Source organism: Triticum aestivum, chromosome 5D (assembly GCF_018294505.1).
Source record: "Triticum aestivum cultivar Chinese Spring chromosome 5D, IWGSC CS RefSeq v2.1, whole genome shotgun sequence".
Taxonomy (NCBI): Eukaryota; Viridiplantae; Streptophyta; class Magnoliopsida; order Poales; family Poaceae; genus Triticum; species Triticum aestivum.
In genome coordinates, this window is record NC_057808.1 from 368,099,446 (window position 1) to 368,123,298 (window position 23,853).

Genomic DNA, 23,853 nt, shown 5'->3' on the forward strand with positions numbered 1-23,853 from the left:
CCCTTGGCCGCTGCCCCCCCCTCAGATGGGATCTCCAGGGGGCCGGCGCCCCCCAGGACCCCTATATATAGTGGGGGGAGGGAGAGCAACAGGACCCTAGCCCCTGGCGCCTTCTTCTCCCTCCCGTGACACCTCTCCCTCACGCTTGCGCTTGGCGAAGCCCTGCCGGGATCCCCGCTACTTCCACCACCACGCCGTTGTGCTGCTGGATCTCCATCAACCTCTCCTTCCCCCTTGCTGGATCAAGAAGGAGGAGACGTCGCTGCTCCCTACGTGTGTTCGGCGCTCGGTCATCGGTGATTTGGATCACGACGAGTACGACTCCATCAACCCCGTTCACTTGAACGCTTCCGCTCGCGATCTACAAGGGTATGTAGATGCACTTCTTCCTTCTTGTTGCTAGTAAACTCCATAGATGGATCTTGGTGATGCGTAGAAAATTTTAAATTTCTGCTACGATCCCAACAGTGGTATCAGAGCCAGGTTTATGCGTTGTTTCTATGCACGAGTAGAACACAAACTTGTTGTGGGCGTAGATGTTTTCAATTTTCTTGCCACTACTAGTCTTATCTTGTTTCGGCGGTATTGTGGGATGAAGCGGCCCGGACCGACCTTACACGTACGCTTACGTGAGACAGGTTCCACCGACTGACATGCACTAGTTGCATAAGGTGGCTAGCGGGTGTCTGTCTCTCCCACTTTAGTCGGAACGGATTCGATGAAAAGGGTCCTTATGAAGGGTAAATAGAAATTGGCATATCACGTTGTGGTTTTACGTAGGTAAGAAACGTTCTTGCTAGAAACCTATAGAAGCCACGTAAAAACATGCAACAACAATTAGAGGACGTCTAACTTGTTTTTGCAGCATGTGCCTTGTGATGTGATATGGCCAAAAGGATGTGATGAATGAGATATATGTGATGTATGAGATTGATCATGTTCTTGTAATAGGAATCACGACTTGCATGTCGATGAGTATGACAACCGGCAGGAGCGATATGAGTTGTCTTTATTTTTTTTGAATGACGTGCGTGTCATTGAATAAACGCCATGTAAATTACTTTACTTTATTGCTAAACGTGTTAGCCATAGAAGTAGAAGTAATCATTGGCGTGACAACTTCATGAAGACACGATGATGGAGATCATGGTGTCATGCCGGTGACGAAGATGATCATGGCGCCCCGAAGATGGAGATCAAAGGAGCAAAATGATATTGGCCATGTCATGTCACTTTTTGATTGCATGTGATGTTTATCATGTTTTACATCTTATTTGCTTAGAACGATGGTAGTAAGTAAGATGATCCCTTATAATAATTTCAAGAAAGTGTTCCCCCTAACTGTGCACCATTGCGAAGGTTCGTTGTTTCGAAGCACCACGTGATGATCGGGTGTGATAGATTCTAACGTTCGCATACAACGGGTGTTGACGAGCCTAGCATGTACAGACATGGCCTCGGAACACATGCAATACACTTAGGTTGACTTGACGAGCCTAGCATGTACAGACATGGCCTCAGAACACGGAATACCGAAAGGTCGAGCATGAGTTGTATAGAAGATACGATCAACATGAAGATGTTCACCGATCTTGACTAGTCCGTCTCACGTGATGATCGGACACAGCCTAGTTGACTCGGATCATGTTTCACTTAGATGACTAGAGGGATGTCTATCTGAGTGGGAGTTCATTGAATAATTTGATTAGATGAACTTAATTATCATGAACTTAGTCTAAAATCTTTACAATATGTCTTGTAGATCAAATGGCCCACGTTGCCCTCAACTTCAACGCGTTCCTAGAGAAAACCAAGCTGAAAGATGATGGCAGCAACTATACGGACTGGGTCCGGAACCTGAGGATCATCCTCATAGCTGCCAAGAAAGATTATGTCCTAGAAGCACCGCTAGGTGAAGCACCCATCCCAGAGAACCAAGACGTTATGAACGCTTGGCAATCACGTGCTGATGATTACTCCCTCGTTCAGTGCAGCATGCTTTACAGCTTAGAACCGGGGCTCCAAAAGCGTTTTGAGAAACATGGAGCATATGAGATGTTCGAAGAGCTGAAAATGGTTTTCCAAGCTCATGCCCGGGTCGAGAGATAGTCGAGAGATATGAAGTCTCCGACAAGTTCTTCAGTAGTAAAATGGAGGAAAATAGTTCTGTCAGTGAGCACATACTCAAAATGTCTGGGTTACACAACCGCTTGTCTCAGCTGGGAGTTAATCTCCCGGATGACGCGGTCATTGACAGAATCCTTCAGTCGCTTCCACCAAGCTACAAGAGCTTTGTGATGAACTTCAATATGCAGGGGATGGAAAAGACCATTCCTGAGGTATATTCAATGCTGAAATCAGCGGAGGTGGAGATCAAAAAGGAACATCAAGTGTTGATGGTGAATAAAACCACTAAGTTCAAGAAAGGCAAGGGTAAGAAGAACTTCAAGAAGGATGGCAAGGGAGTTGCCACGCCCGGTAAGCCAGTTGCCGGGAAGAAGCCAAAGAATGGACCCAAGCCTGAGGCTGAGTGTTTTTATTGCAAGGGAAGTGGTCACTGGAAGCGGAACTGCCCCAAATACTTAGCGGACAAGAAGGCCGGCAACACCAAAGGTATATGTGATATACATGTAATTGATGTGTACCTTACCAGTACTCGTAGTAGCTCCTGGGTATTTGATACCGGTGCGGTTGCTCATATTTGTAACTCAAAACAGGAGCTGCAGAATAAACGGAGACTGGCGAAGGACGAGGTGACGATGCGCGTCGGGAATGGTTCCAAGGTCGATGTGATCGCCGTCGGCACGCTACCTCTACATTTACCTACGGGATTAGTTTTAAACCTCAATAATTGTTATTTAGTGCCAGCTTTGAGCATGAACATTGTATCTGGATCTCGTTTAATGCGAGATGGCTACTCATTTAAATCCGAGAATAATGGTTGTTCTATTTATATGAGAGATATGTTTTATGGTCATGCCCCGCTGGTCAATGGTTTATTCTTAATGAATCTCGAACGTGATGTACACATATTCATAGTGTGAATACCAAAAGATGTAAAGTTGATAACGATAGTCCACATACTTGTGGCACTGCCGCCTTGGTCACATTGGTGTCAAACGCATGAAGAAGCTCCATGCAGATGGACTTTTGGAGTCTCTTGATTACGAATCATTTGACACATGCGAACCATGCCTCATGGGTAAGATGACCAAGACTCCGTTCTCCGGAACAATGGAGCGAGCAACCAACTTATTGGAAATCATACATACTGATGTGTGCGGTCCAATGAGTGTTGAGGCTCGCGGCGGCTATCGTTATGTTCTCACTCTCACTGATGACTTGAGTAGATATGGGTATGTCTACCTAATGAAACACAAGTCTGAGACCTTTGAAAAGTTCAAGGAATTTCAGAGTGAGGTTGAGAATCAACGTGACAGGAAAATAAAGTTCCTACGATCAGATCGTGGAGGGGAATATTTAAGTCACGAATTTGGCACACACTTAAGGAAATGTGGAATAGTTTCACAACTCACGCTGCCTGGAACACCTCAGCGAAATGGTGTGTCCGAACGTCGTAATCGCACTCTATTGGATATGGTGTGATCTATGATGTCTCTTACCGATCTACCGCTCTCATTTTGGGGCTATGCTTTAGAGACTGCCGCATTCACTTTAAATAGGGCTCCGTCGAAATCCGTTGAGACGACACCGTATGAATTGTGGTTTGGGAAGTAACCTAAGCTGTCGCTTCTAAAAGTTTGGGGATGCAATGCTTATGTCAAGAAACTTCAACCTGAAAAGCTCGAACCCAAGTCGGAAAAATGCATCTTCATAGGATACCCTAAGGAAACCATTGGGTATACCTTCTACCTCAGATCCGAAGGCAAAATCTTTGTTGCCAAGAACGGGTCCGTTCTGGAGAAAGAGTTTCTCTCAAAAGAAGTGAGTGGGAGGAAAGTGGAACTTGATGAGGTGATAGTCACCCCTTCCGAACCGGAAAGTAGCGCAGCGCGGGAAGATGTTTCTGTGGTGCCTACACCGACTGGGGAGGAAGTTAATGATGATAATCATGAAGCTTCGGATCAAGTTACTGCTGAACTTCGTAGGTCCACAAGGACACGTTCCGCACCAGAGTGGTACGGCAACCCTGTCCTGGAAATCATGTTGTTAGACAACGGTGAACCTTTGAACTATGAAGAAGCGATGGCGGGCCCGGATTCCAACAAATGGCTTGAAGCCATGCAATCCGAGATAGGATCCATGTATGAAAACGAAGTATGGACTTTGACTGACTTGCCCAATGATCGGCGAGCCATAGAAAATAAATGGATCTTTAAGAAGAAGACAGACGCGGATGGTAATGTGACCATCTATAAGGCTCGACTTGTCGCTAAGGGTTATCGACAAGTTCAAGGGGTTGACTACGATGAGACTTTCTCACCCGTAGCGAAGCTGAAGTCCGTCCGAATCATGTTAGCAATTGCCGCATTCTATGATTATGAGATATGGCAAATGGACGTCAAAACGGCATTCCTTAACGGCTTTCTTAAGGAAGAATTTTATATGATGCAGCCGGAAGGTTTTGTCGATCCTAAGAATGCTAACAAGGTATGCAAGCTCCAGCGCTCCATCTATGGGCTGGTGCAAGCATCTCGGAGTTGGAACATTCGATTTGATGAGATGATCAAAGCGTTTGGGTTTACACAGACTTATGAAGAAGCCTGTGTTTACAAGAAAGTGAGTGGGAGCTCTGTAGCATTTCTCTTATTATATGTGGATGACATACTATTGATGGGAAATGATATAGAATTCTTGGGAAGTATAAAGGCCTACTTGAATAAGTGTTTTTCAATGAAGGACCTTGGAGAAGCTGCTTATATATTAGGCATCAAGATCTATAGAGATAGATCAAGACGCCTCATTGGTCTTTCACAGAGTACGTACCTTGACAAGATATTGAAGAAGTTCAATATGGATCAGTCCAAGAAGGGGTTCTTGCCTGTATTGCAAGGTGTGCAATTGAGCACGGCTCAATGCCCGACCACGGCAGAAGATAGAGAAAAGATGAGTGTCATCCCCTATGCCTTGGCCATAGGGTCTATTATGTATGCCATGCTGTGTACCAGACCTGATGTAAACCTTGCCGTAAGTTTGGTAGGAAGGTACCAAAGTAATCCCGGCATGGAACACTGGACAGCGGTCAAGAATATCCTGAAGTACCTGAAGAGGACTAAGGATATGTTTCTCGTTTATGGAGGTGACGAAGAGCTCGTCGTAAAGGGTTACGTCGACGCTAGCTTCGACACAGATCTGGATGACTCGAAGTCACAAACCGGATACGTGTATCTTTTGAATGGAGGGGCAGTAAGCTGGTGCAGTTGCAAGCAAAGCGTCGTGGCGGGATCTACATGTGAAGCGGAGTACATGGCGGCCTCAGAGGCAGCGCAAGAAGCAATCTGGATGATATCGGAGGGGGGGTGTTTGTACGTAAGTTATCATCTCTAGAGTGCATAATTTATCATGTCATTTGCACATAAGTTATCGGGAGGAGCGAGGATGTTTTCATCAACTCCCCCCCATCCCGGGTCAAAGTTATCATGATGTTTGTACATAAGTTATCAGGTATGCGGTTCATACATTACCACACTATTTATGCATAAGTTACCGGGGGTATGTTCTTTTAACAACTCCCCCTGAGTCAAAAGTTATCGTGGTGTTTGTACATATAGGTTACCGTCTCTGTTGTGTGTAAACTATCATGCTATTTATATTTAGACAAAGTGGTCAGGCATATGTTTCCAATAGCTTTTTCCCTGGGTTAAAGGTTACCGCGGTGTTTGTACATAGGTTACCATATCAGTTGTGGTATATTACCGTGAAATTTACATAGAAGTTATTGGGGATATATTTCCGAACAACCTTTTCCTCGTTGGTCGAAGTTACCACGGTGTTGGTGTTTGTATTCAAGTAATCATCTCCGCGGTGCCTAAATTATCATGCTATTTACACATAATTTACTGGGATTATACTTTCAGTAACTTTTTTCACTAGGTCAAAAAAAGTTACAACGGTGTTTGCACCTAAGCTATCAGGTCTGTGATGCTTAAATTATCATGTTAATTACATAGAAAATACCATTCAAATTAATAACATTGAAACTACAAAAAATTACTCAAACTACTGCTAATTCTGGCTTGATAGCCACCTCTTAGACACTCCTCGGTTTTGAACCATCATGGGTCTGATCCAAGAAGAATGCTGCAATAGGGATCAATGTCCTCACATCATCATTAATTTCCTATTGCCCGAGTTGGTTATAGAGTTGAGTGACTTGCGATGCTAGACATGGGATCGTGGGTTCGATTCCTCCTCTTGTAAATTATTTTTCTGGACCATTGTTTTTTAGCGGGACCTGCGGGATCACATGAAAAATAAATTTTGAGCGGGACATGCGGGGGTCATGACGAGACCTATGAAACCAGATTCCATGTTGATATATTCTAATGACCTTTTTCCGTGCAAATAGTTACCGGCCTGGGCTAAGTAAGTTATCAGCTCTCATGTGTGCATATTATGATTCTATTTACACATGATTTACCGTGGTACGTTTTCAACAACTTTTTCCCCAGGACAAAGTTACCGCGGTGTTTGGGCGTGAGTTACCACGCCCGCGATCCGTATATTACCATGCTATTTACAAATAAGTTATCGAGGGTATGTTTTCAAACAACTCCATCCCCCGTGATCAATGTTACCATGGTGTTTGTACGTGAGTTAGCAAATCTATGGTGCGTATATTACCGTGGTATTTACGCGGAAGTTATCACGAGGGGGTATGTGTTCAAACAACTTCCTCCACTTCCTCCCACCCCCGGGTCAAAGTTATCATGGATGCTTGTGCATGCGTTATCACATATATGTTGCGTATAGTGTCATGCTTATTATACGAAAGTTACCGGAAGTATGTTTTGAAATAGCCCACCCTGGGGCAAAGTTACCGTGGTGTTTGTGCGTGAGTTATCAGCAATGTTGTGCGTATGTTGTTATTTATAGAGAATTTACCATGGGGATGTTTTGAACAATTTTTTCCCCGATCAAAAGTTACCATGGCGTTTGTGTGTAAGTCAAGTATGAGATTCGTATATTACCATGCTATTTACATAGAAGTTATACGAGCATGATTTCAACAACCTTTTCCCTGGATTTAAAAGTTACCACGGTGTTTGTACTCGGGTGATGGTGTCCTGGATAAGGGGGTACTAACCTAGTCCGCCCTTGATCCTCAGGTTGGGCCGACGGACCCTCATTCATGATCAAGATGGACTCCAGAGGTCGTACGCAAGAGGCGTAATCAATATTGCCTCCCTCAAAGACTTGACTTGACGTATACTTCAAAATCTCTACCGCCGCCTAGCTCCTAGCTACCGAACTTGTAACCCTAGATACTCTCCCTCGCGTGTATATAAGCCATGGGGTTTAGCCCATAGATGGGACATCAACACAAAATCATTCACCTAGCCATAGAGTTAGACTATACATTACGATCTCGAGATAGATCAACTCTGTACTTGGTACAACTTCATCAATATAAACAAGAGCAGGACGTAGGGTTTTACCTCCATCAAGAGGGCCCGAACCTGGGTAAACATCGTCTTCTTCGTTCCGGTTACCCTCAAACCATTATCCACAGCTCGGGACCCCCGGTTTTGACACCGACACCGGGTTATCAGGTCTACGGTGCATATATTACCATGTTATTTCCACATAAGTTATCAGGAGGGGGGGTATGGTTTCAACAAGTATTTTTTCTCTAGGTCAAAGTTACCGCGGTATTTGTGCATAAGTTACCACGTCCGCGGTGGGTATATTACCATGCTATTTAGCCAGTAGTTTTCAGGAGTATGGTTTTGACAACAAAAGATTCTTGGGGTCAAAGTTACCACGGCGTTTGTGCGTAAGTTACACGCCCGCAGTGTGTGTATTACCATGATATTTAGGCAGAAGTTACCGGGGTTATATTTCCCACAAGTTTTTCACCCGGTTCAAAAATTAAACACGGTGTTTTTATGTGAATTATCAACTCTGCCGTGGGTAGATTACCAAGCTATTTACACAAAAGTTATTGGGAGCATGTTTTCAACAACCTTTTTCGTGAGTCAAAAGTTACTGCGGGTTTTTGTATGTGAGTTATCAGCTTCGCGGTTCATATATTATCATGTTGTTTACACAAAAACTCCCAGGGTATGTTTTCAACAAAAGTTACCAGTGGTATTTTTTCCAACAACTCCTCCTCCCCCTTCTCAAAGTTATCGCGGTATTTGTACCTAGTTTATTGCAATGTGTTTATTAACATCATATTTATACAAAAGTTATCGGGACAACTGTTTTCCCAGGTAAAAAGTTACCGTAGTGTTTATACCTGAATTATCAGGTCTGTGGTACATATATTACCGTGCTATCCGTAGTGTTTATACCTGAATTATCAGGTCTGTGGTACGTATATTACCGTGCTATTTTACACAAAAGTTAACAAGTGCCGACCAACAACTCCATTTTGACCTGATAAACAAAGCCCCACCTCAAGTCTTTCATGGTGTTCAGTAAAAGTGATGCTCATCTCATTCAATCATGGCGTCCTCCACTGGACACATAAAACCAGTCAAAATTTTCACAAAGCAAAAAACCATATCAGGATATTGTGGGCTTGGTAACGGCATGATTTACACGTATCACAAGTCCACGAGATCAGTTGTTTTGGGGGCATGGGCCCAGCCCTGAAACTCAGGGGGCGGACATTTGATTAGTAGAGAAGGGAGGTCCGTAACTCTCTGTTAATTACCCGTGGGTGTAGGATTATTGTTGTGAGGACGGCAATCAGTCAATTCATATTTGCACTACTAGAGTGATAAGTTTAAAAGTAATATGACAAATAGAACTGAGAAACTAGCTTAAGGTAATACTCTTATTCCAAACTATTTTTGCTTGCATCACGTATTATATGCCGGGACAGATTAATATTGAAGACAATTTGACTATGCTGGCGAAGGATCAGGTAAAGGAGTGGTTTTCTTGCCGCTAGTGTGTTCTCTGAAGACCCGGAATTTTTACAGTTTTGCTTGCACTCATCCTGTGAACTGTAGCAATACGGAGTTAAAAAGCAACAGAAGCAAGTACCAGTGCACCACTTTTCTCTGCCGCACAACCCATATGGTATATTGACCTTCTCATTCTCCATGTTGGCGATGGTTCGGCCTATGGAATAACAAATGAAACATTGTTATGCAAATAATTTTGGATTGGTAAACAAACAAGCAAAATGTCTAACAGGAATTAAAAGAAAGGCCAGAGGAATAACCGTTCTCTTACATTGCACAATAGTAGCATAGCATACGAGATGTAACAGCAGGGCTACTGCAAGGATGTGAGTCGCGTACTTGTCCATTCTACGTCAATGATGGTTGTGGATGAGAAATATTTCTTCTACTACAGGCCGGAATTGCTAGGTATCAATACCTGACTGATAAATACATACATACATACATACATACATACATACATATATATATAGCTAGACAGATCAAGAGAATACAGCCCCATGCAGAAAACATCAAGCAATAAAATTGGAATGATTTAGTATCTTACCATTAATAACCCAGTTCCTTATATCTCACAAGTTTCCGAAATTTGGCAGCAAAATACAAATGCGCGGGTTAGGAAGTTGTCCTTTGTGTGATTTATTTCCTATTTTGTTAGATTGTACGTTCCCAAACATTAAATGGAAATTTGCGTATGAAATAGTAAGTTCAAGGTTATTAATTGACGTGTGATTCATGGTTATGGAGTACTATGTTTCACGCACGAAAAAGATCATCTCTACTCCTAATGTCTCAGTCTCCGTTCCGGGTTTATTTTCATCCCACCATTTTCGTCCGGTTTTTTCGTTGGTTTTTTCGTCAGTTTTTTTTTGTCCGGTGCTCTCTGTTGGCTTTCCCCCTCGGCATCGCTCGATCCAACTCCTCCCTCTCCCTCGGTCCTCTCTAGGGTTCGCCGCCCGCCGCCGTCCCCCGCCGCCCTCCTCCGCTGTTGCCCCTCCTCTCCATCTCCTCCCCTCGGGGCGTCACCATGTTCCCCCGTCCAACAAGAGCCCTTCCCCTGCTACACCGTCGAGCGCATGACTGGCGCCAAGCCCCTCATCCTTTCCCTCTCCTCCCCATCCTCTGGCTCCACGGAGGCCGCGGACGCGGCCGCAGTCATCGCCGAGAGGTTCTTGCCGGACCTCTTATACGCGTCGGAGAAGGCGAGGGCGAGGACACACGATGTGCCCAGGCAAGACGAGGAGGCAAAACTGAGTCTCATGGCAAGGGTGGGCAAGGTCCTGTTCCAACGGTGAGTCTTCTTCTATGTGTCCCACCATTTCCAGTTCTTGGATCTCTGCTTCGTGTCACAACTCACATAGCATTGTGATTAACGCGCGCCATCACCCATCTTTTGTGTTGGTCGATTGCCCGCCTCCCTGGACACCGTCCGCGACCTCGCAGAGGCAGGGATAGAAGGATCCAAGATCCCAGTCCGTAAAACGTTCCATATGAATCTGCCCAGTGATTTCTTGGATGACATGGAGTGATTCGCTGTGGAGAGGATGGGGCTGGAGTTCATTTCAACAAAAGAGCACTACCATGTCAAGGTTTATGTGTCTAACAATTTGATAATTATCCCCTGGTTGTTGTTTAGACGAGTGTGAATTGACTTTGCGGCCTGTAAATATCTGATAGGTGGTCGACAAGCAGGGAATGGTTTCCAAGATGTCTTGCAAATGCACTGTGCAAGAAGATGGGAAGCTTGCAATCGACAAGGTGTGCCCCATGCTATCCTTTCCTGCACATTTGATCAGAACTCAGGGTCACAGTTAACTTTTAGCACTACCATGCATTGATTATATGGGTATCCATGCTAAATAGTACTACTAAATAGTGTGAAATATCAGGATTGTGCATGGTTTTATTCTTTTACGACTGACAATGGAGAACCCCGAGACTGTAGAAGGCATGTCATTTGATTCATGCCGAGAAGCGTACAAACAGTATAAGCTATTCGCTTGGGAGAATGGTTTCGGAATTCATCTGGAAAGTCGAGATGAGGGCATGCACGTTACCAGTTGATGCACAAAATTATGTGCTGGTGCTAGGTCAGTTACATAGCGTCTTGCTTGAAATTGTAGTACAGAGGAACCAATTCGTATTTTATTACATGAACCCCACATGGATATGCACCATCTCTTTACAAAAAACTCATCCTTTTTCTTATTATGCATTTCTGGCACCTTAACAATTTTTGCCAACAGAAACAAAGAAAAAACAATGGGGGGGCCTCTCGAGATTGAAGCCTGTGAAATTTATACAAGCGTGATATACAAAAAGTTTGAAGATGAGTTCTACAAATGAAAGTCCTTGGTTGTGTGTAGATGCATCAGTGAAACTGAATGTGAAATTGAATATGAAGTTAAGTGTGCGCGTCCAGAATATTTTCAGGCATATGGGAATGTTGTGCGAACATTCTGTTGGTTTCAGACAATTGAAAGCAGTGCTACAGTCCAAATTTAGCCAAGTCCCCTCTTCTACGCCGGCGTCCTCCTCCGATCTGTTGCATCACAGTGGGACGAGTCATGGCGATGGTGACGGCGGCCGGCATGCTGTGGGGCTAGCTGGTGGGGGCGGCAACGCACGACGACCGCTTGTGTTGAGGCGCACGTCCAGTGCTTGCGACAGCCATGGATGGTGGCGTACAAGATCTGCGGTTGGTGCCGATGTGCAAGATCAACATGACCGTTGCCGCCGCGAGATTCATTGTCAAGGTACATGTCTTCTCCTCTGAGTTTGGCTTCACGCTCTCCCAGTTTCTCTTCGAATTCGTGTGTTGATCTTTGAACCAGAAATTAAGTTTGTCTATTTCTGAATTCCTAATGTTATCTCTTGAGTTCATGTGTCACTCATGTATTGCAATGCAACATTTTATTTCTAAGTTCCGAATCTGAATTTTGTGCATATAGTTGCATTTTGTCCTGGCCTCAGGCTTCATCGTAAGAAGAAACAAATGAACTCTGCTATCTTCTACCACTTCATTTAGTAGATTGCAATACTCTTCTTGCTAACATGAATGGTCGTACAATACAATATGCGGAATCACACAGGGGAGGAAGCACAAGAAGCTTTTCTGGATCTCGGCGATTTCACCTCTGGTCTCAATTATCTTGTCCGTGGCCATGGTCTACGCCACGAAGGGGACAAGCACGGCGTGAAGATCATCCACGAGGTGCATGACGGCCTGAACTCGGGCTCCGTCAAGCAGATATAGCTCAACGGCACCTACACCGCTGAATTCGCCAAGATCACCATCATCTGCGCAGTTATTGTGCTCATGGTAAATCATCATCGTACCCAATTCAGCACGTGTTTGTTTTCACGGCAAAATGCAGGTTGAACTGACCAATCAAGTTTGTGCATGTTGCATGTTTCAGGAAGCCATTGCTGTTGGACAATCTTTCGCCACGGTTAGATGGTACAAGCTCGATGCCGAACACCGGCCATACAAGTCACACGGATCGATATGTCCTTCCTCTGCTTCATCAATGCGACTTTCATCAAAGAAAGGTGCTAACATGATCAAAGAAAGCAAACCTCGCATTGTCTAAAGTTCGATGTAAGTGCTCACATAGGTGTTGTTAATTCAGGATCATGGAATGGGTAAGGGCTGAAGTGGATACATCCAATGAGAAGGTCAGGGAAAGGGTGCAATCAGTTGTCTTTGACATGTCAAGTAAGCTCCTACAGGGAAGTTTGACAATTGCTAAACTTATATAAAAATTCCAAAGACATCTCCGATTCAGTTATGATTCTGGTCTACAGACGTGGTGAACATTGACACTTCAGGACTCGTGGGATCGGAAGAAATTCACAAGGATCTAGCATCCCTGGGCATACAGGTGAAGTGATTTACTAATGGGCATCATATTGTACTTCCGTCAAAAAAATTCTCCAAGTCAATGGAAAGAGTAGACCTACATATAATTTAGAATAGTTTCAGTTACTGCTTGCATATACTATATGAATGCCCTTTGTTCAGTTAGGATCAACTTTGTTAGTTCACGTGCTCTGTTGGAAACCAGCCCTAATGTGTATGCTACAACAATACAACCAGTGCAAAAAGCACATTTCCAACAAGCCCTAATGTGTATGCTACAACAATACAACCAGTGCAAAAAGCACATCTCATATTTCAGGAACCACACACATGGTAGGGGATATTTTATGAAGGGTGGGAGCATGAGCACCTTGTGTGTGGGAGCACCTGATATTCTCCCATATTCTTATATATGGAAGCTACAGCCTACATAAGCAATCTATGTATTAATTATTCAATCAGAAAAATATCTTATGCATATTATGGGTCTTTCTCATGAAATCTTGTACATCCAACAGTTTCACAGGAACAAGTCAGTGGCAGTAAAAGTTGAAGCTCCTTAGTCAGGTTTGTTCAGGTGAGTACCTTTCCTGATACAAGAATTAGCACTGAGAATGTTTTTAGAGGTAAACTAGCACTGAGATTTCTGTATATTTACAAGCAATGGGGCATACATTAGTTGCTTGTTTGACATTAATCGAGTTTAATGTATACTCATAGATTTGTCGTACACGTACAAATATGTAGTCACCTGAATGAACATCCTACGCGTATTGTACATGACCGGTACGGCGGCCCTGACGGGGAGCGAGAACCACCACTGGAACGCAGCAGTGAGCCCCTTGGTGAAGACCTGCGCGGAGAGCAGGAACGTGTGCGGGGCCGCGGCGGCGATCCCCGTGGTGTCCCCGGACCGGAGGCCGTCGAGGATGTAGAGCGCCGGGAGCGCGGCACCGACGAGGAACCCACCCATGATGTGCGTGGTGAGGAGGAGGCGCTCGGGGCCGAGGAAGATGGGCGCAAACGGGTTGGGCTTCCCGGGGCGCTGCGGGAAGGTGATCGTGGCCAGGTGGAGTAGGTAGGGGAGGAGCAGGCCGATCGATCGAACCGTAAGAAAAGAAATCTAAATTCTATTATATTTCTGCGGTTATTTTCAATTTCGATGGTGGAAACGATTTAAGGATAAGTTGGAGGAATGCCTCGAAGATGTTTTATAAGCTTTAAAAAAAGTGGGTGGTTTGAGGTAGTGCATCATTTGCCTTTTATCTGAACACTTGCAGCCAAATTTTTTATCGCACTGTGAGTTGTTTTGTGCACATGCTGCGTTCTGTGTAGATATGGATGAGAAACTTCCGTGCCTACAACATTATTTGTGTCTGACCCTGTCCGAGGATCCTGTGGCATGCTCTGATTTGTTTCAGAGTGTGGATGTTCCAATGCTGTGCATCGTGTGCTTCCGAGGCAGCAGAAGGTTGTACACATATGAACGTCTATGGGTGAAGATATCCTACCATATCTAGAACCTGTTTGATATGCAGATTAGTCAAGCTTTTGCAGAGCAGTCCTCATAAGCTGCAAGATACATGCATGGTTTGTATGGTTCATTACTCATAACTAATCTATATGTCAAAACTTGGACAACTATTTAGCCCTTGAATTATCTTATAAATTGACAATGATGATGTTTTGATGCAGTCTGCAATTTTGGTTTTGTAGCAGCTGCTGTAGAACAGGATTTTATCCCATATCCAGAGAAGGTTCTTGAAATGAGGAAAGGCTTTATTGTGCTCGGCAAGGATGATGATTTTTGTGGATGAGCTAGGACTAGCAACAGCAGTTGGCGGAACCAGGATGGAAGTCATATTGCCTCCTTTTATTGAAGCTGCTATTTCAGTGAGTCCTAATTCCACTACTTCAGAGTTCAGACAACCAAAAGGCTTTAGCGCAATTATTTATGCTCTTCATATTTGCAGGGTTTTGGATTGGATTATAGCGAGCTAATGTAGTACTAAGGGATAGAGACAACAAGGTCCACCTAGACCATAAATCACATTGTTTGTGACATCAGCACATCCAATTGTAACCGTAGTCCCTCATTTGTATGACGTTACAGCCAACATTTAACACCCACTGTTCGTAATATATACATGATATCCCCTGACCAAATTCAAATATATGGAATCCCAAAATCAGTTCTGCAACTTGAGCAAGGTATGTGGTCATCTAACTTAATCCTTGCATACAGTAGAAGATCTATCCTACAAACATATATCATCTACTTTTCTGAATTTCACTGGCATCCCTTAGCTGTGTTTGTGGGTCGAAACACTACAAAAAAATACACTTCCGTGGTGATACGTGCTTGTCATAGTAGGTCGCGTTTTTTGTCATGCATGTACATCCATGACGATTTTATGATAGAATCAAGATAGTCATACCTGTGTTGTCGTAGAAGTGTTCCATGACATTACCAAAATCATCATCACGGAAGTGTCCACTTCCATGACGATAAATCGCGCGTCACAGAAGTGCTTTCGTCAAGGGTGACCGACACGTGGCATCCACCGTAACGGAACACCGTTAAGCTATCGGGTCGGGTTTTGGATCCGATAACCCGTTAACAGCCCCGACCAATGGGGATTTTCCACGTGTAAAATCATCATTGGCTGGAGGAAACACGTGTCGGCTCATTGTTGGGACAGATGTCATCTGCTCATTGGACCGAAGGCGCCTATGATACGGTGACATGTGGCACGGCCCAACAGAGGCCCATTCCCGTGGAAAGGCCGGCCCGTTTGACTTGGTCAAAAGGTGGCGGGCCGGCCCACAGAAAGCCTATTAACGGCCTGTTCGCATTAGCCCATTTACAGCCCGCTAACCCAGGGCCCGTTACGCCCTATCCGAATTAGGCCCAGTAGCATCATCTGGGCCGTCCAATATGATTCAGCCCATTTTAACTTTCGGCCCATGTGTGGCCCATGACTTCTTTCGGCCCATATGAGGACCTTTGTAACTCTTGGCCCATTAACGGCCCATGGTGAAACTGGCCCGTAATGAACAGTGTATCACTTTATACCCATTAACGCCCCGTTATTCCATTGGGCCGTTCCCAGCCCAAGTTATCTTTCGGCCTTCTCAGGGCCCATTGATTCTTGGGCTCATTTGCAGCATTCGGTTACATACGGCCCGTTACTGTCATTTTTTGCTTGTGGGCCAAATTCAGCCCGTCGTTACAGTCGGCCCGTTTGCGGACCGTTAATACGTTGGGCCGTTTTCATGTAAAAAACCCGTTGGGCTGTTTCCATAGAGTTATCAAATACGGCCTATTAACGGCCCGTTATGGTCCACGAATAGTACGACCCATGATTGGCGAAATGATGATACGCCCCGTAGAAGGCCCATGGATCCTACGGCCCGTACGAGGCCCATGGATAGTACGGCCCGTAGAAGGCCCATGGATCGTACGGCCCGTAGAAGGCCCATGGACCCTACGGCCCGTAGAAGGCCCATGGACCCTAAGGCCCGTATAGAAGGCCGATGGATCCTACGGCCGGACGAAGGCCCATGGATCATACGGCCTGCAGGAGGCCCATGGTTACAACAGTCCGTGTGTTGCCATGATTATTTTGGCCTAGTTACCAAAAATAGGCTACTGTGGCCACTAAAAAAAACAGAAAGAGAACTGCAGTGACTACAAGCAAACAGCTAAACAAGACAATAAGGAAATAAATAAGCAAGCAATTAACGCTAGCCTATTACCGCTATTACACATATTACATCCACTGGGCATCAAAGTTCGCCACCAGTGCAAATATAGGAAACAAAGCAGCACATTACATACACTGGCCGTCAAAATTGGCCACCAGTGCAAATAAACGCGGCAGCAAAACAAGAGTATAACTGAAACAACTTCAGAAGAGCTCAAGAAACGTTATCCTGGGTATCCACCATGCTGGCAATAAGCTTAGCAAGCTGATTAGCTTTGTCCTGTTTGGCGCTAAAATCCTCCAACGCTTGCTGTTGCACCAGAAAGTATGCATCTGAATGCTCCAGGGACTTCCGCAGTCCTTCCGCTTCTTGTCGCAGCACAGCTGATCGATGTCTTTCAGCTTGTAGTTGAGACTCAAGAAACCGAACTGATTCAGACAGTGAGTTTGAATAGCTTGTGCAAGCGGTAGTGGCCAGTAACTCGAACACTAAACCAAGACAGGACTTTGGGGTTGTCTCGCTGTCTTCAAGATAGTCTTCCTTAGCTGTTTTATCAGCTTTGTTGGAGACCAACAAGGATGTGTCACTATTTTGAACCTTATCTGCATTACTTCCTTTAACATTGCTTAATAAGGCACCCTTCCCCAATATTCTGTCAGCATTCTAAAAGAAGAAACAAGCAGACACATAACAAGTTTAGCATGTACTAGTATATGAAACTCATTTCGGTGAACCAGTTCATTAGTAAGGTGGACAGGATTAAACTACCGAGTCTTCTATTGCCAAGTACTAGTACATAATAAAAGCATCAAACAAACATATATCTATGTCCTATGGTCACTGCATTGTCTTGCCAAATCAAAATAGAGACACGGTTCAAATCATATCAGTTCAAGACAAAGCAGCAGTGAAAGAATACAAAGCATGGGAAACTACACGACACAACAAGATTTCAGATGGGTACCACGGGTCTACATATACAACAACACTATTGGCTCTGTTGTGATGCTAGTAATGCGCATGATATGAAAGTCAACTGTATACACAATTGAAATTGAAATCAACAAAGCTATTGATAAGAGCAAACCTGTTAAAAAACATGCGTGAACATACCTGCTGTGCCACTGGAGTTTCGATTGGATCCTTCAATTTAAAAATAAATTTGTATGAGTAAATACAGTGATATAAGAGCAAAGCAATCATAGTTAAAAAAGGCGCGCCTAAGCGAGCGCTTAAGCGCGCCTAGGCTCTAGGCGTTGGCAAAACGCATTGCGCATAACTACGCATAATCTGTGCATAACTGCGCATAAGCATGCGCTTTGGTCAATAAAGCGCAAGGCGGTGGCAAAACGCACAATTAACGCCTAGCGCTTTTTCGAACTATGATAGCAATGGAATCTTAAATTAGAACAGTTGTTCTTCAGGTTTAGGCACTTGTTCTACATGAACAGAGTACAGTAAGACGCAAGAATATAATACTTAAAAATAGAAAATGAGCTCATAGACCTTACCACATTCTTGGTTCGGGACCAGTACAGAACAAGGCGTTCTCAGTCATCGTCCAGTAAATGTGTCTCAGGAGAACGTAAGGGAATTTGATGAGTTTCTTTGCTGGTGAAGTACGTTTTCTTCAGGTAATTCCGATACTGCCACCAAGCATTCTTGAAGATAGTAGAGGTATTAGTACAGGTTACCTCATCCCGAGTTTCCAAATCGGTCCTTCTCTATAGAGAAAAATGGGAAAATTTGCTGTATTATAACCATCATGGAGGTAGGATGTATGGGACGAAGCAAAGTAATTGCCATGAATAACATTACTTACACATAACTCCTGGACAAACACCTGCAACTGGCATTTTCCTTCATCTTCGGTATAATATTTCCAAGATGGAAAGATACGTACATACGATTTAACAACATCAAATGTGATAGATGCTAAAGTACGACTAGCTGGTTGTGCTTCCTCCACAGGAATAGACGTACTAACTGGTGGAGTTGGGGTTCGCCGTGATAGTACTGGCCCTTTGGGCACTGGAGCTGCCTTACTAACTGCTCTTGTTTGGGAGCTCTGTGACGGAGATGGTGCTGTGTCAACAAGAACTGGGTTACTATCGGCTGGGGTTGGGGTTAGATTGGGTGAAGCTGGTTCTCTGTCCATCGCAGTAGGCGTACAATCTGCGAGAGTTTGGGTTATGTGTGGTAGGGCTGGTTCTTGTGCATGTACAACCGGGGTGCTATGTCCACCAAGAGGTAGCACTGTTTTATTTGAAGACCGTGTTTTTAGTCCACTAGATACTGGCATCAGCCGCTCCAATTCAAATGGCTGATAAACAGGAAACATGGTTGAATGTACAGACATTGTATGAGAGACAGATGCAATAAATAGTGTGGAAAAAAGAGGGCATGAAATAGTTGACATGTATATTGTTTAACTAAAACAGATAGCATGACATAATTTCACATATATGATGTCTATCTAAACTGGATAGCATAGCATAACATAATTCAAAGATATGATGAATAACTAAACAGGATCGCATGACATAATTCACCTACATGTTATCTAAGTAATCAGGATCACATCATTTAATTCACATATGTGATTTATATGCTAAACAGAGGGCATTCGATATGATGTCTGAACTAAGAACATGGTGTTGAATATTGTGTATATGATGTCTAAACTATGCAATGCAAGACACTGTATGCATGATATGAGCAGTATAACCCTGCCAAGTTAGATATACACCTCAGTGGGGGAATAGGACTAGTCATCTGTCTCTGAATCCATCTCTGAGGAGCTACCGGGACCCAACAAGAGATCTGCTTCGACAGGTAGCACTGTCTGCTCTGAAGGCCTTGTTTTCACTCCAGATTTTTCCATCTCCTACCCAAATGGCTGATTCACAGGAAGAGTAGTTTAATGTACAAACATTGTCGACAAATGGAAATGTAATGAAGAAAAGGATGGGCAAGATATCATTCAAATATATGATGCCTGGTTAAACAGGATGACGTTGCACATTTCACATATATTATGGCTGGCTAAAAGACATGAGACTGCATAATTCCCATATATGATATAGAAACTAAACAGGTGGCATTACAGAACATGTCTAAACTAAGCAGATGACATATATGATGTCAAAAGTAGGCACTGGAAGGCAACGTATGCATGATATGACTAACATCATCATGCCAAGGTAGAGAAAACACCTTGGGGGGTAAATAGGAGTGGTCAGCGGCGTCTGAATCCGCCTCAGAACAGATATCTTCCTCTGGATTACAATCTGGAGAGGGGTGGGGAGGGTTTGCCATTGAACCCACCATGGAGCGATGTCTGCATGACAGTGTATTGCCGCGCAAAACTCTTCTCTTTTTCTCTACATGTTCAGCATGACTGTGTACAATATCTGACATGCATACGAAAAAATATGGTGAGATTATGTAAGGAGAGCATGCAGAAATTTAGAGTGATGGTAACAACCAGTGGATCGACGTTTTTCGGTTGAACCAAAATAGCCCTAATGGATCGACGTGAATGTATAGTAATAAGTGATGCAACAAGTGTACAACCTCTTTGCCGTAGCCGTGTCGACCTCAGCATCATTGGGTTGGTCGCTAAAGCAGTTGAGGCAGAGGTGGCTGTCGGAGGTGTGGAGGAAGATCTGAGGAATCTGTAGACGGCGTCCAGGGCACTGCTCTGTTGTGATGGATCATTCTGTTGTTGGAGCAGCTCCGGTGAGCCGTAAGACATCAAGGCTGAAGCAGCACAAGATAGACATCGTCAATCTCAAGTGGGATTCTAATAGCATCTCCAATAGATGATGTAAAATGGATGTAAAATTAACATCACCAAAAACCACCTAACTACAACAGATGAGGTAAAAACTGTTGACTCTGAACTTAACTGCCGAAACTGAAATTTACTGTGGAATCTGAATGCTACTGTCGAAACTGAACGCAATGGTAGCAGAGAGGCACTTGACATGTAGTTTAGGGAGGGCCTATAGTTCATCTTCAACCTGCACCCCCCTGAGCCGCCAGCCACCACCGACCGAACCGCCGGCTCTAGCGTCGCCTCGCTGCACCGGAACAACTAACCACCGCCGCCCCGGCCAGCCCTCTAGGCCCCCCGCCCCCACCCTGAACCCTAAGATAGATAGTGGGGTACCTCTCCGGCGAGCCCCCGTCCCCGCTGCGGATGGTTCTTCCTTAACTCCGGCGAGCCCCCCAACCCCTGAAAATCGATTGACTCAAAAGTTGATTCAGTCGACTGAAGTGTGGCTTAATCGGAGCAGAGCATCAGCACGAGCGAGGGGGAGAGCAGCAGCAGCAGCTGGGCGAGCGAGCGATCGAGCGAGAGCCGGAGCAGCAGCAGCAGTGCGAGCGAGCGAGCGAGAGCTGGAGCAGCAGCAGCAGATCCGGCTGGTATGGACGCCGCCGCCGAAGGGGCCTCGCACTGGGGGAGAGCCGCCGTGGAGATGTCGCCCGCGGCGCCGGCTTAAAGGTAGCCGCTCCATGGGGGTGCAGGATGGAGCACCGTCGGCGCCGGGAGGTCGAGTTAAGGAGAAGGTGCGATGCAATGAGTGTACAACCTCTTTGGTGGCGCCGAGTAGGCCTCGACTTCGTCCGAGGAGTCGGTGAGGATGCTGCGGTTCCGGTGGAGCAGGTTAAGGCGGCCGATTGGGGATGGAGCAGCCGCAATAGACGAGGCGATCGTCGGGGCAGCTCCTTGGAGGTGGAGGACGGGGCGGCTGAACCGGCGGGACGGCGAGATGGACGACGGATCCTCATCCGGGGAGGTGGACGAGGGACGTCGAGCTGTTGCGGTGGACGATGTCGTCGGGGAAGAGGCTCCGGCTGGGCAGCGGTGACGTGGCGGACGGAGAAGGGTGGGGTTTCGCGGCTGGAGCAGAGAGGTTATGGCGGCCTGGGATTTCGAATGGCGAAAAGGGGGCGATGGGAGGGGGTGAAGCATGACTTAGGGACGCGCTTGTCCAAAATGTAGGGTGTGATATAAAAGTACCCCCACCGATTTGAACTAGCAGCCCTTTCGGCTCAGGGTTAGAAGGGGGATTTCACGTGTCGGGATTTGGCAGCTGGAGGGAGTTTTCACGCGCGTTGTAATTTCGGGATAGCAAGGCGCGGGTTGTTAAGGCGCCAGTTTTGGGAGCACGATATCTGAATTTTCGGGATATAACAAGACGCGGGTTGAATTTTAGGGACAAGCCTAATGTGTAGTAATATTATACTTGTACATACCAAATCAATTCGCACTTCCCTCAACCAAAAAGAAAACGAAAAAAATAAAACTATTCACACCACACAAAGAGAGAGTCTTGCCCCGTTTTACTATACAAATGCTATTCAAAGCTACTCCCTCCTTCCATCTATATAGGGCCTAATGCGTTTTTTGATGCTAACTTTGACCAAATATTAGAGCAATGATATATGACATGCAACTTACACAAAGCACACCGTTAAATTCGTCTGTGAAAGGTTCTTTCAATGATATAATTTTCACATTGTGCATGTCATGTACTATTAATCTTGTCAATAGTCAAAGGCGGTCTTAAAAATCTCATTACGCCCTATATAGATGGAAGGAGGGAGTATGAATCCATGTTATGTCCGATTAAATTTTTTCGCTTGCTGTATAATGCATGTAACCTACTCATACCAACATTTTAGTGCATTCCAAATGTCTAAACTACCGCCGCAATTGGAACTAAATTTGAATTCGTTTCTCTATTTCAATAAGAATCTACAATCATGATTGTTGCCAACTTCAACCATCATAGTTTCCTTGCTATCCGCCAGATATAAATCGGACGGCCTATAATGCAGGATGGCAGGCACACCATCATCAACAACTCCGTTTTTTATAAGAGTAGAGATAAAATATATTAAATGTAGTATAACATGTTCATAACCACACCATGTGTATCACCGTTATATATATTCACACATGCGTCGGTTTGAAACACTATGATAAATTCTTCAAATATTCGAATTCGCTTTTTATAATGAAGTATATATGATCTCTATTTGTCTTTTACACCCACACAACCCTCTATCTTTGTAGCTAGCGCTAACTTTCTCTTGTGCATGCACACGCCCGCATCCCTCTCACCCTCCCTCAGCATTCTCTAGCTCCATCACGCAAATTCGTCTTTTCACTTTAGGTCGTTCACCCATGGTGTGTGTAGGCCCCCCAGCTCCTTCTTTACGGCACACATTGATCGATATGCCTCTCTAGCCAGGTGTGCCTAGCACAAACACAAGCTTCCCCTCTTCTCTTGTCACCGTCCATGCCTCACTCCCACCACTCTTTTCATCGTTCTTGTACTCGCACACTCCTCCCCCTCGATATAGTATGCCTCTCGTACCACCTCCTACATGCATCCCTCTCTCTCTATCCTTCTCCTCGTGCCTCATTTGCTTCTAACACACACATGCATGTATACCGATCAATCTCCCAACATATACCTAGATCGACTTTAACTACCCCCCATCGATCGACGTACCTCACAAGTTATGTCTCTCCTTCCTCTAACAAAGGGCGATTGATCTTCCTATGTAGTTACGTCTGCTTACCACAGCCACATCGTCCCCCCTCATCATTCGTGCATGCCTCCTGACCCGTCTCTCACACGCACGTGCACAGAAAACAAGCAGCCATCTCCTCTCTTATTGATATTGCGGGCGTGCTCTCCGTTTGTCTAGCAAGCCTATCCCACCATTTGTTAGAAGCAACTCCACTACCACCCCCTCCAACACTCTAGCTCTGTCTCTCTCCCAACCTTATTCCTCTCCTACACATATGCATGGATGCCGATCGATCTCCCTTAATACATGAGGCAGATCGATCTCCTTAATACATGAGGTAGGCCTCTCTCCTCCTCCACACATATACCAGCCATTGTACCTCTATAGTTAATTGGGCCTCCCTCTTCCCCCACCACACACCGATAGTCGAGCGCTGCAGGTAGGTATCCATGCCACAGAGACAAACTGCACATGTCCCATCTCACGTTCCAGTAGGCCAGCCACTCTATATCTTTGACGTGGGCACACACAAATTCGATGGCACTCTTTATCGATCGCGCGCGCACACACACACATCATCCCTCTCTTTGATTCTATGGACACCTCAAGCCGATGATACCTCCACTCTCTTCT

The 23,853-nt window shown here is 45.0% G+C and overlaps 1 long non-coding RNA gene across 16 annotated transcripts in view; it reads left to right on the forward strand.

Moving 5' to 3' along the window:
• Positions 1–10,013: 10,013 nt before the first annotated feature.
• LOC123121813 (uncharacterized) overlaps positions 10,014–23,853 on the forward strand; it is a 30,254-nt gene continuing 16,414 nt past the window's right edge. The window contains exons 1-10 of one of the 16 annotated variants that reach the window (XR_006459868.1): positions 10,014–10,687; positions 10,776–10,856; positions 10,975–11,188; positions 11,345–11,854; positions 12,191–12,420; positions 12,518–12,650; positions 12,731–12,816; positions 12,906–12,982; positions 13,479–14,853; positions 14,934–15,136. This is a non-coding gene — a long non-coding RNA (uncharacterized lncRNA). Of the gene's footprint in view, positions 10,688–10,775; positions 10,857–10,974; positions 11,189–11,344; positions 11,855–12,190; positions 12,421–12,517; positions 12,651–12,730; positions 12,817–12,905; positions 12,983–13,478; positions 14,854–14,933; positions 15,137–23,853 lie in introns of those variants that run through there. The other 15 variants (XR_006459862.1, XR_006459872.1, XR_006459863.1 and 12 more) reach the window with 15 other exon arrangements.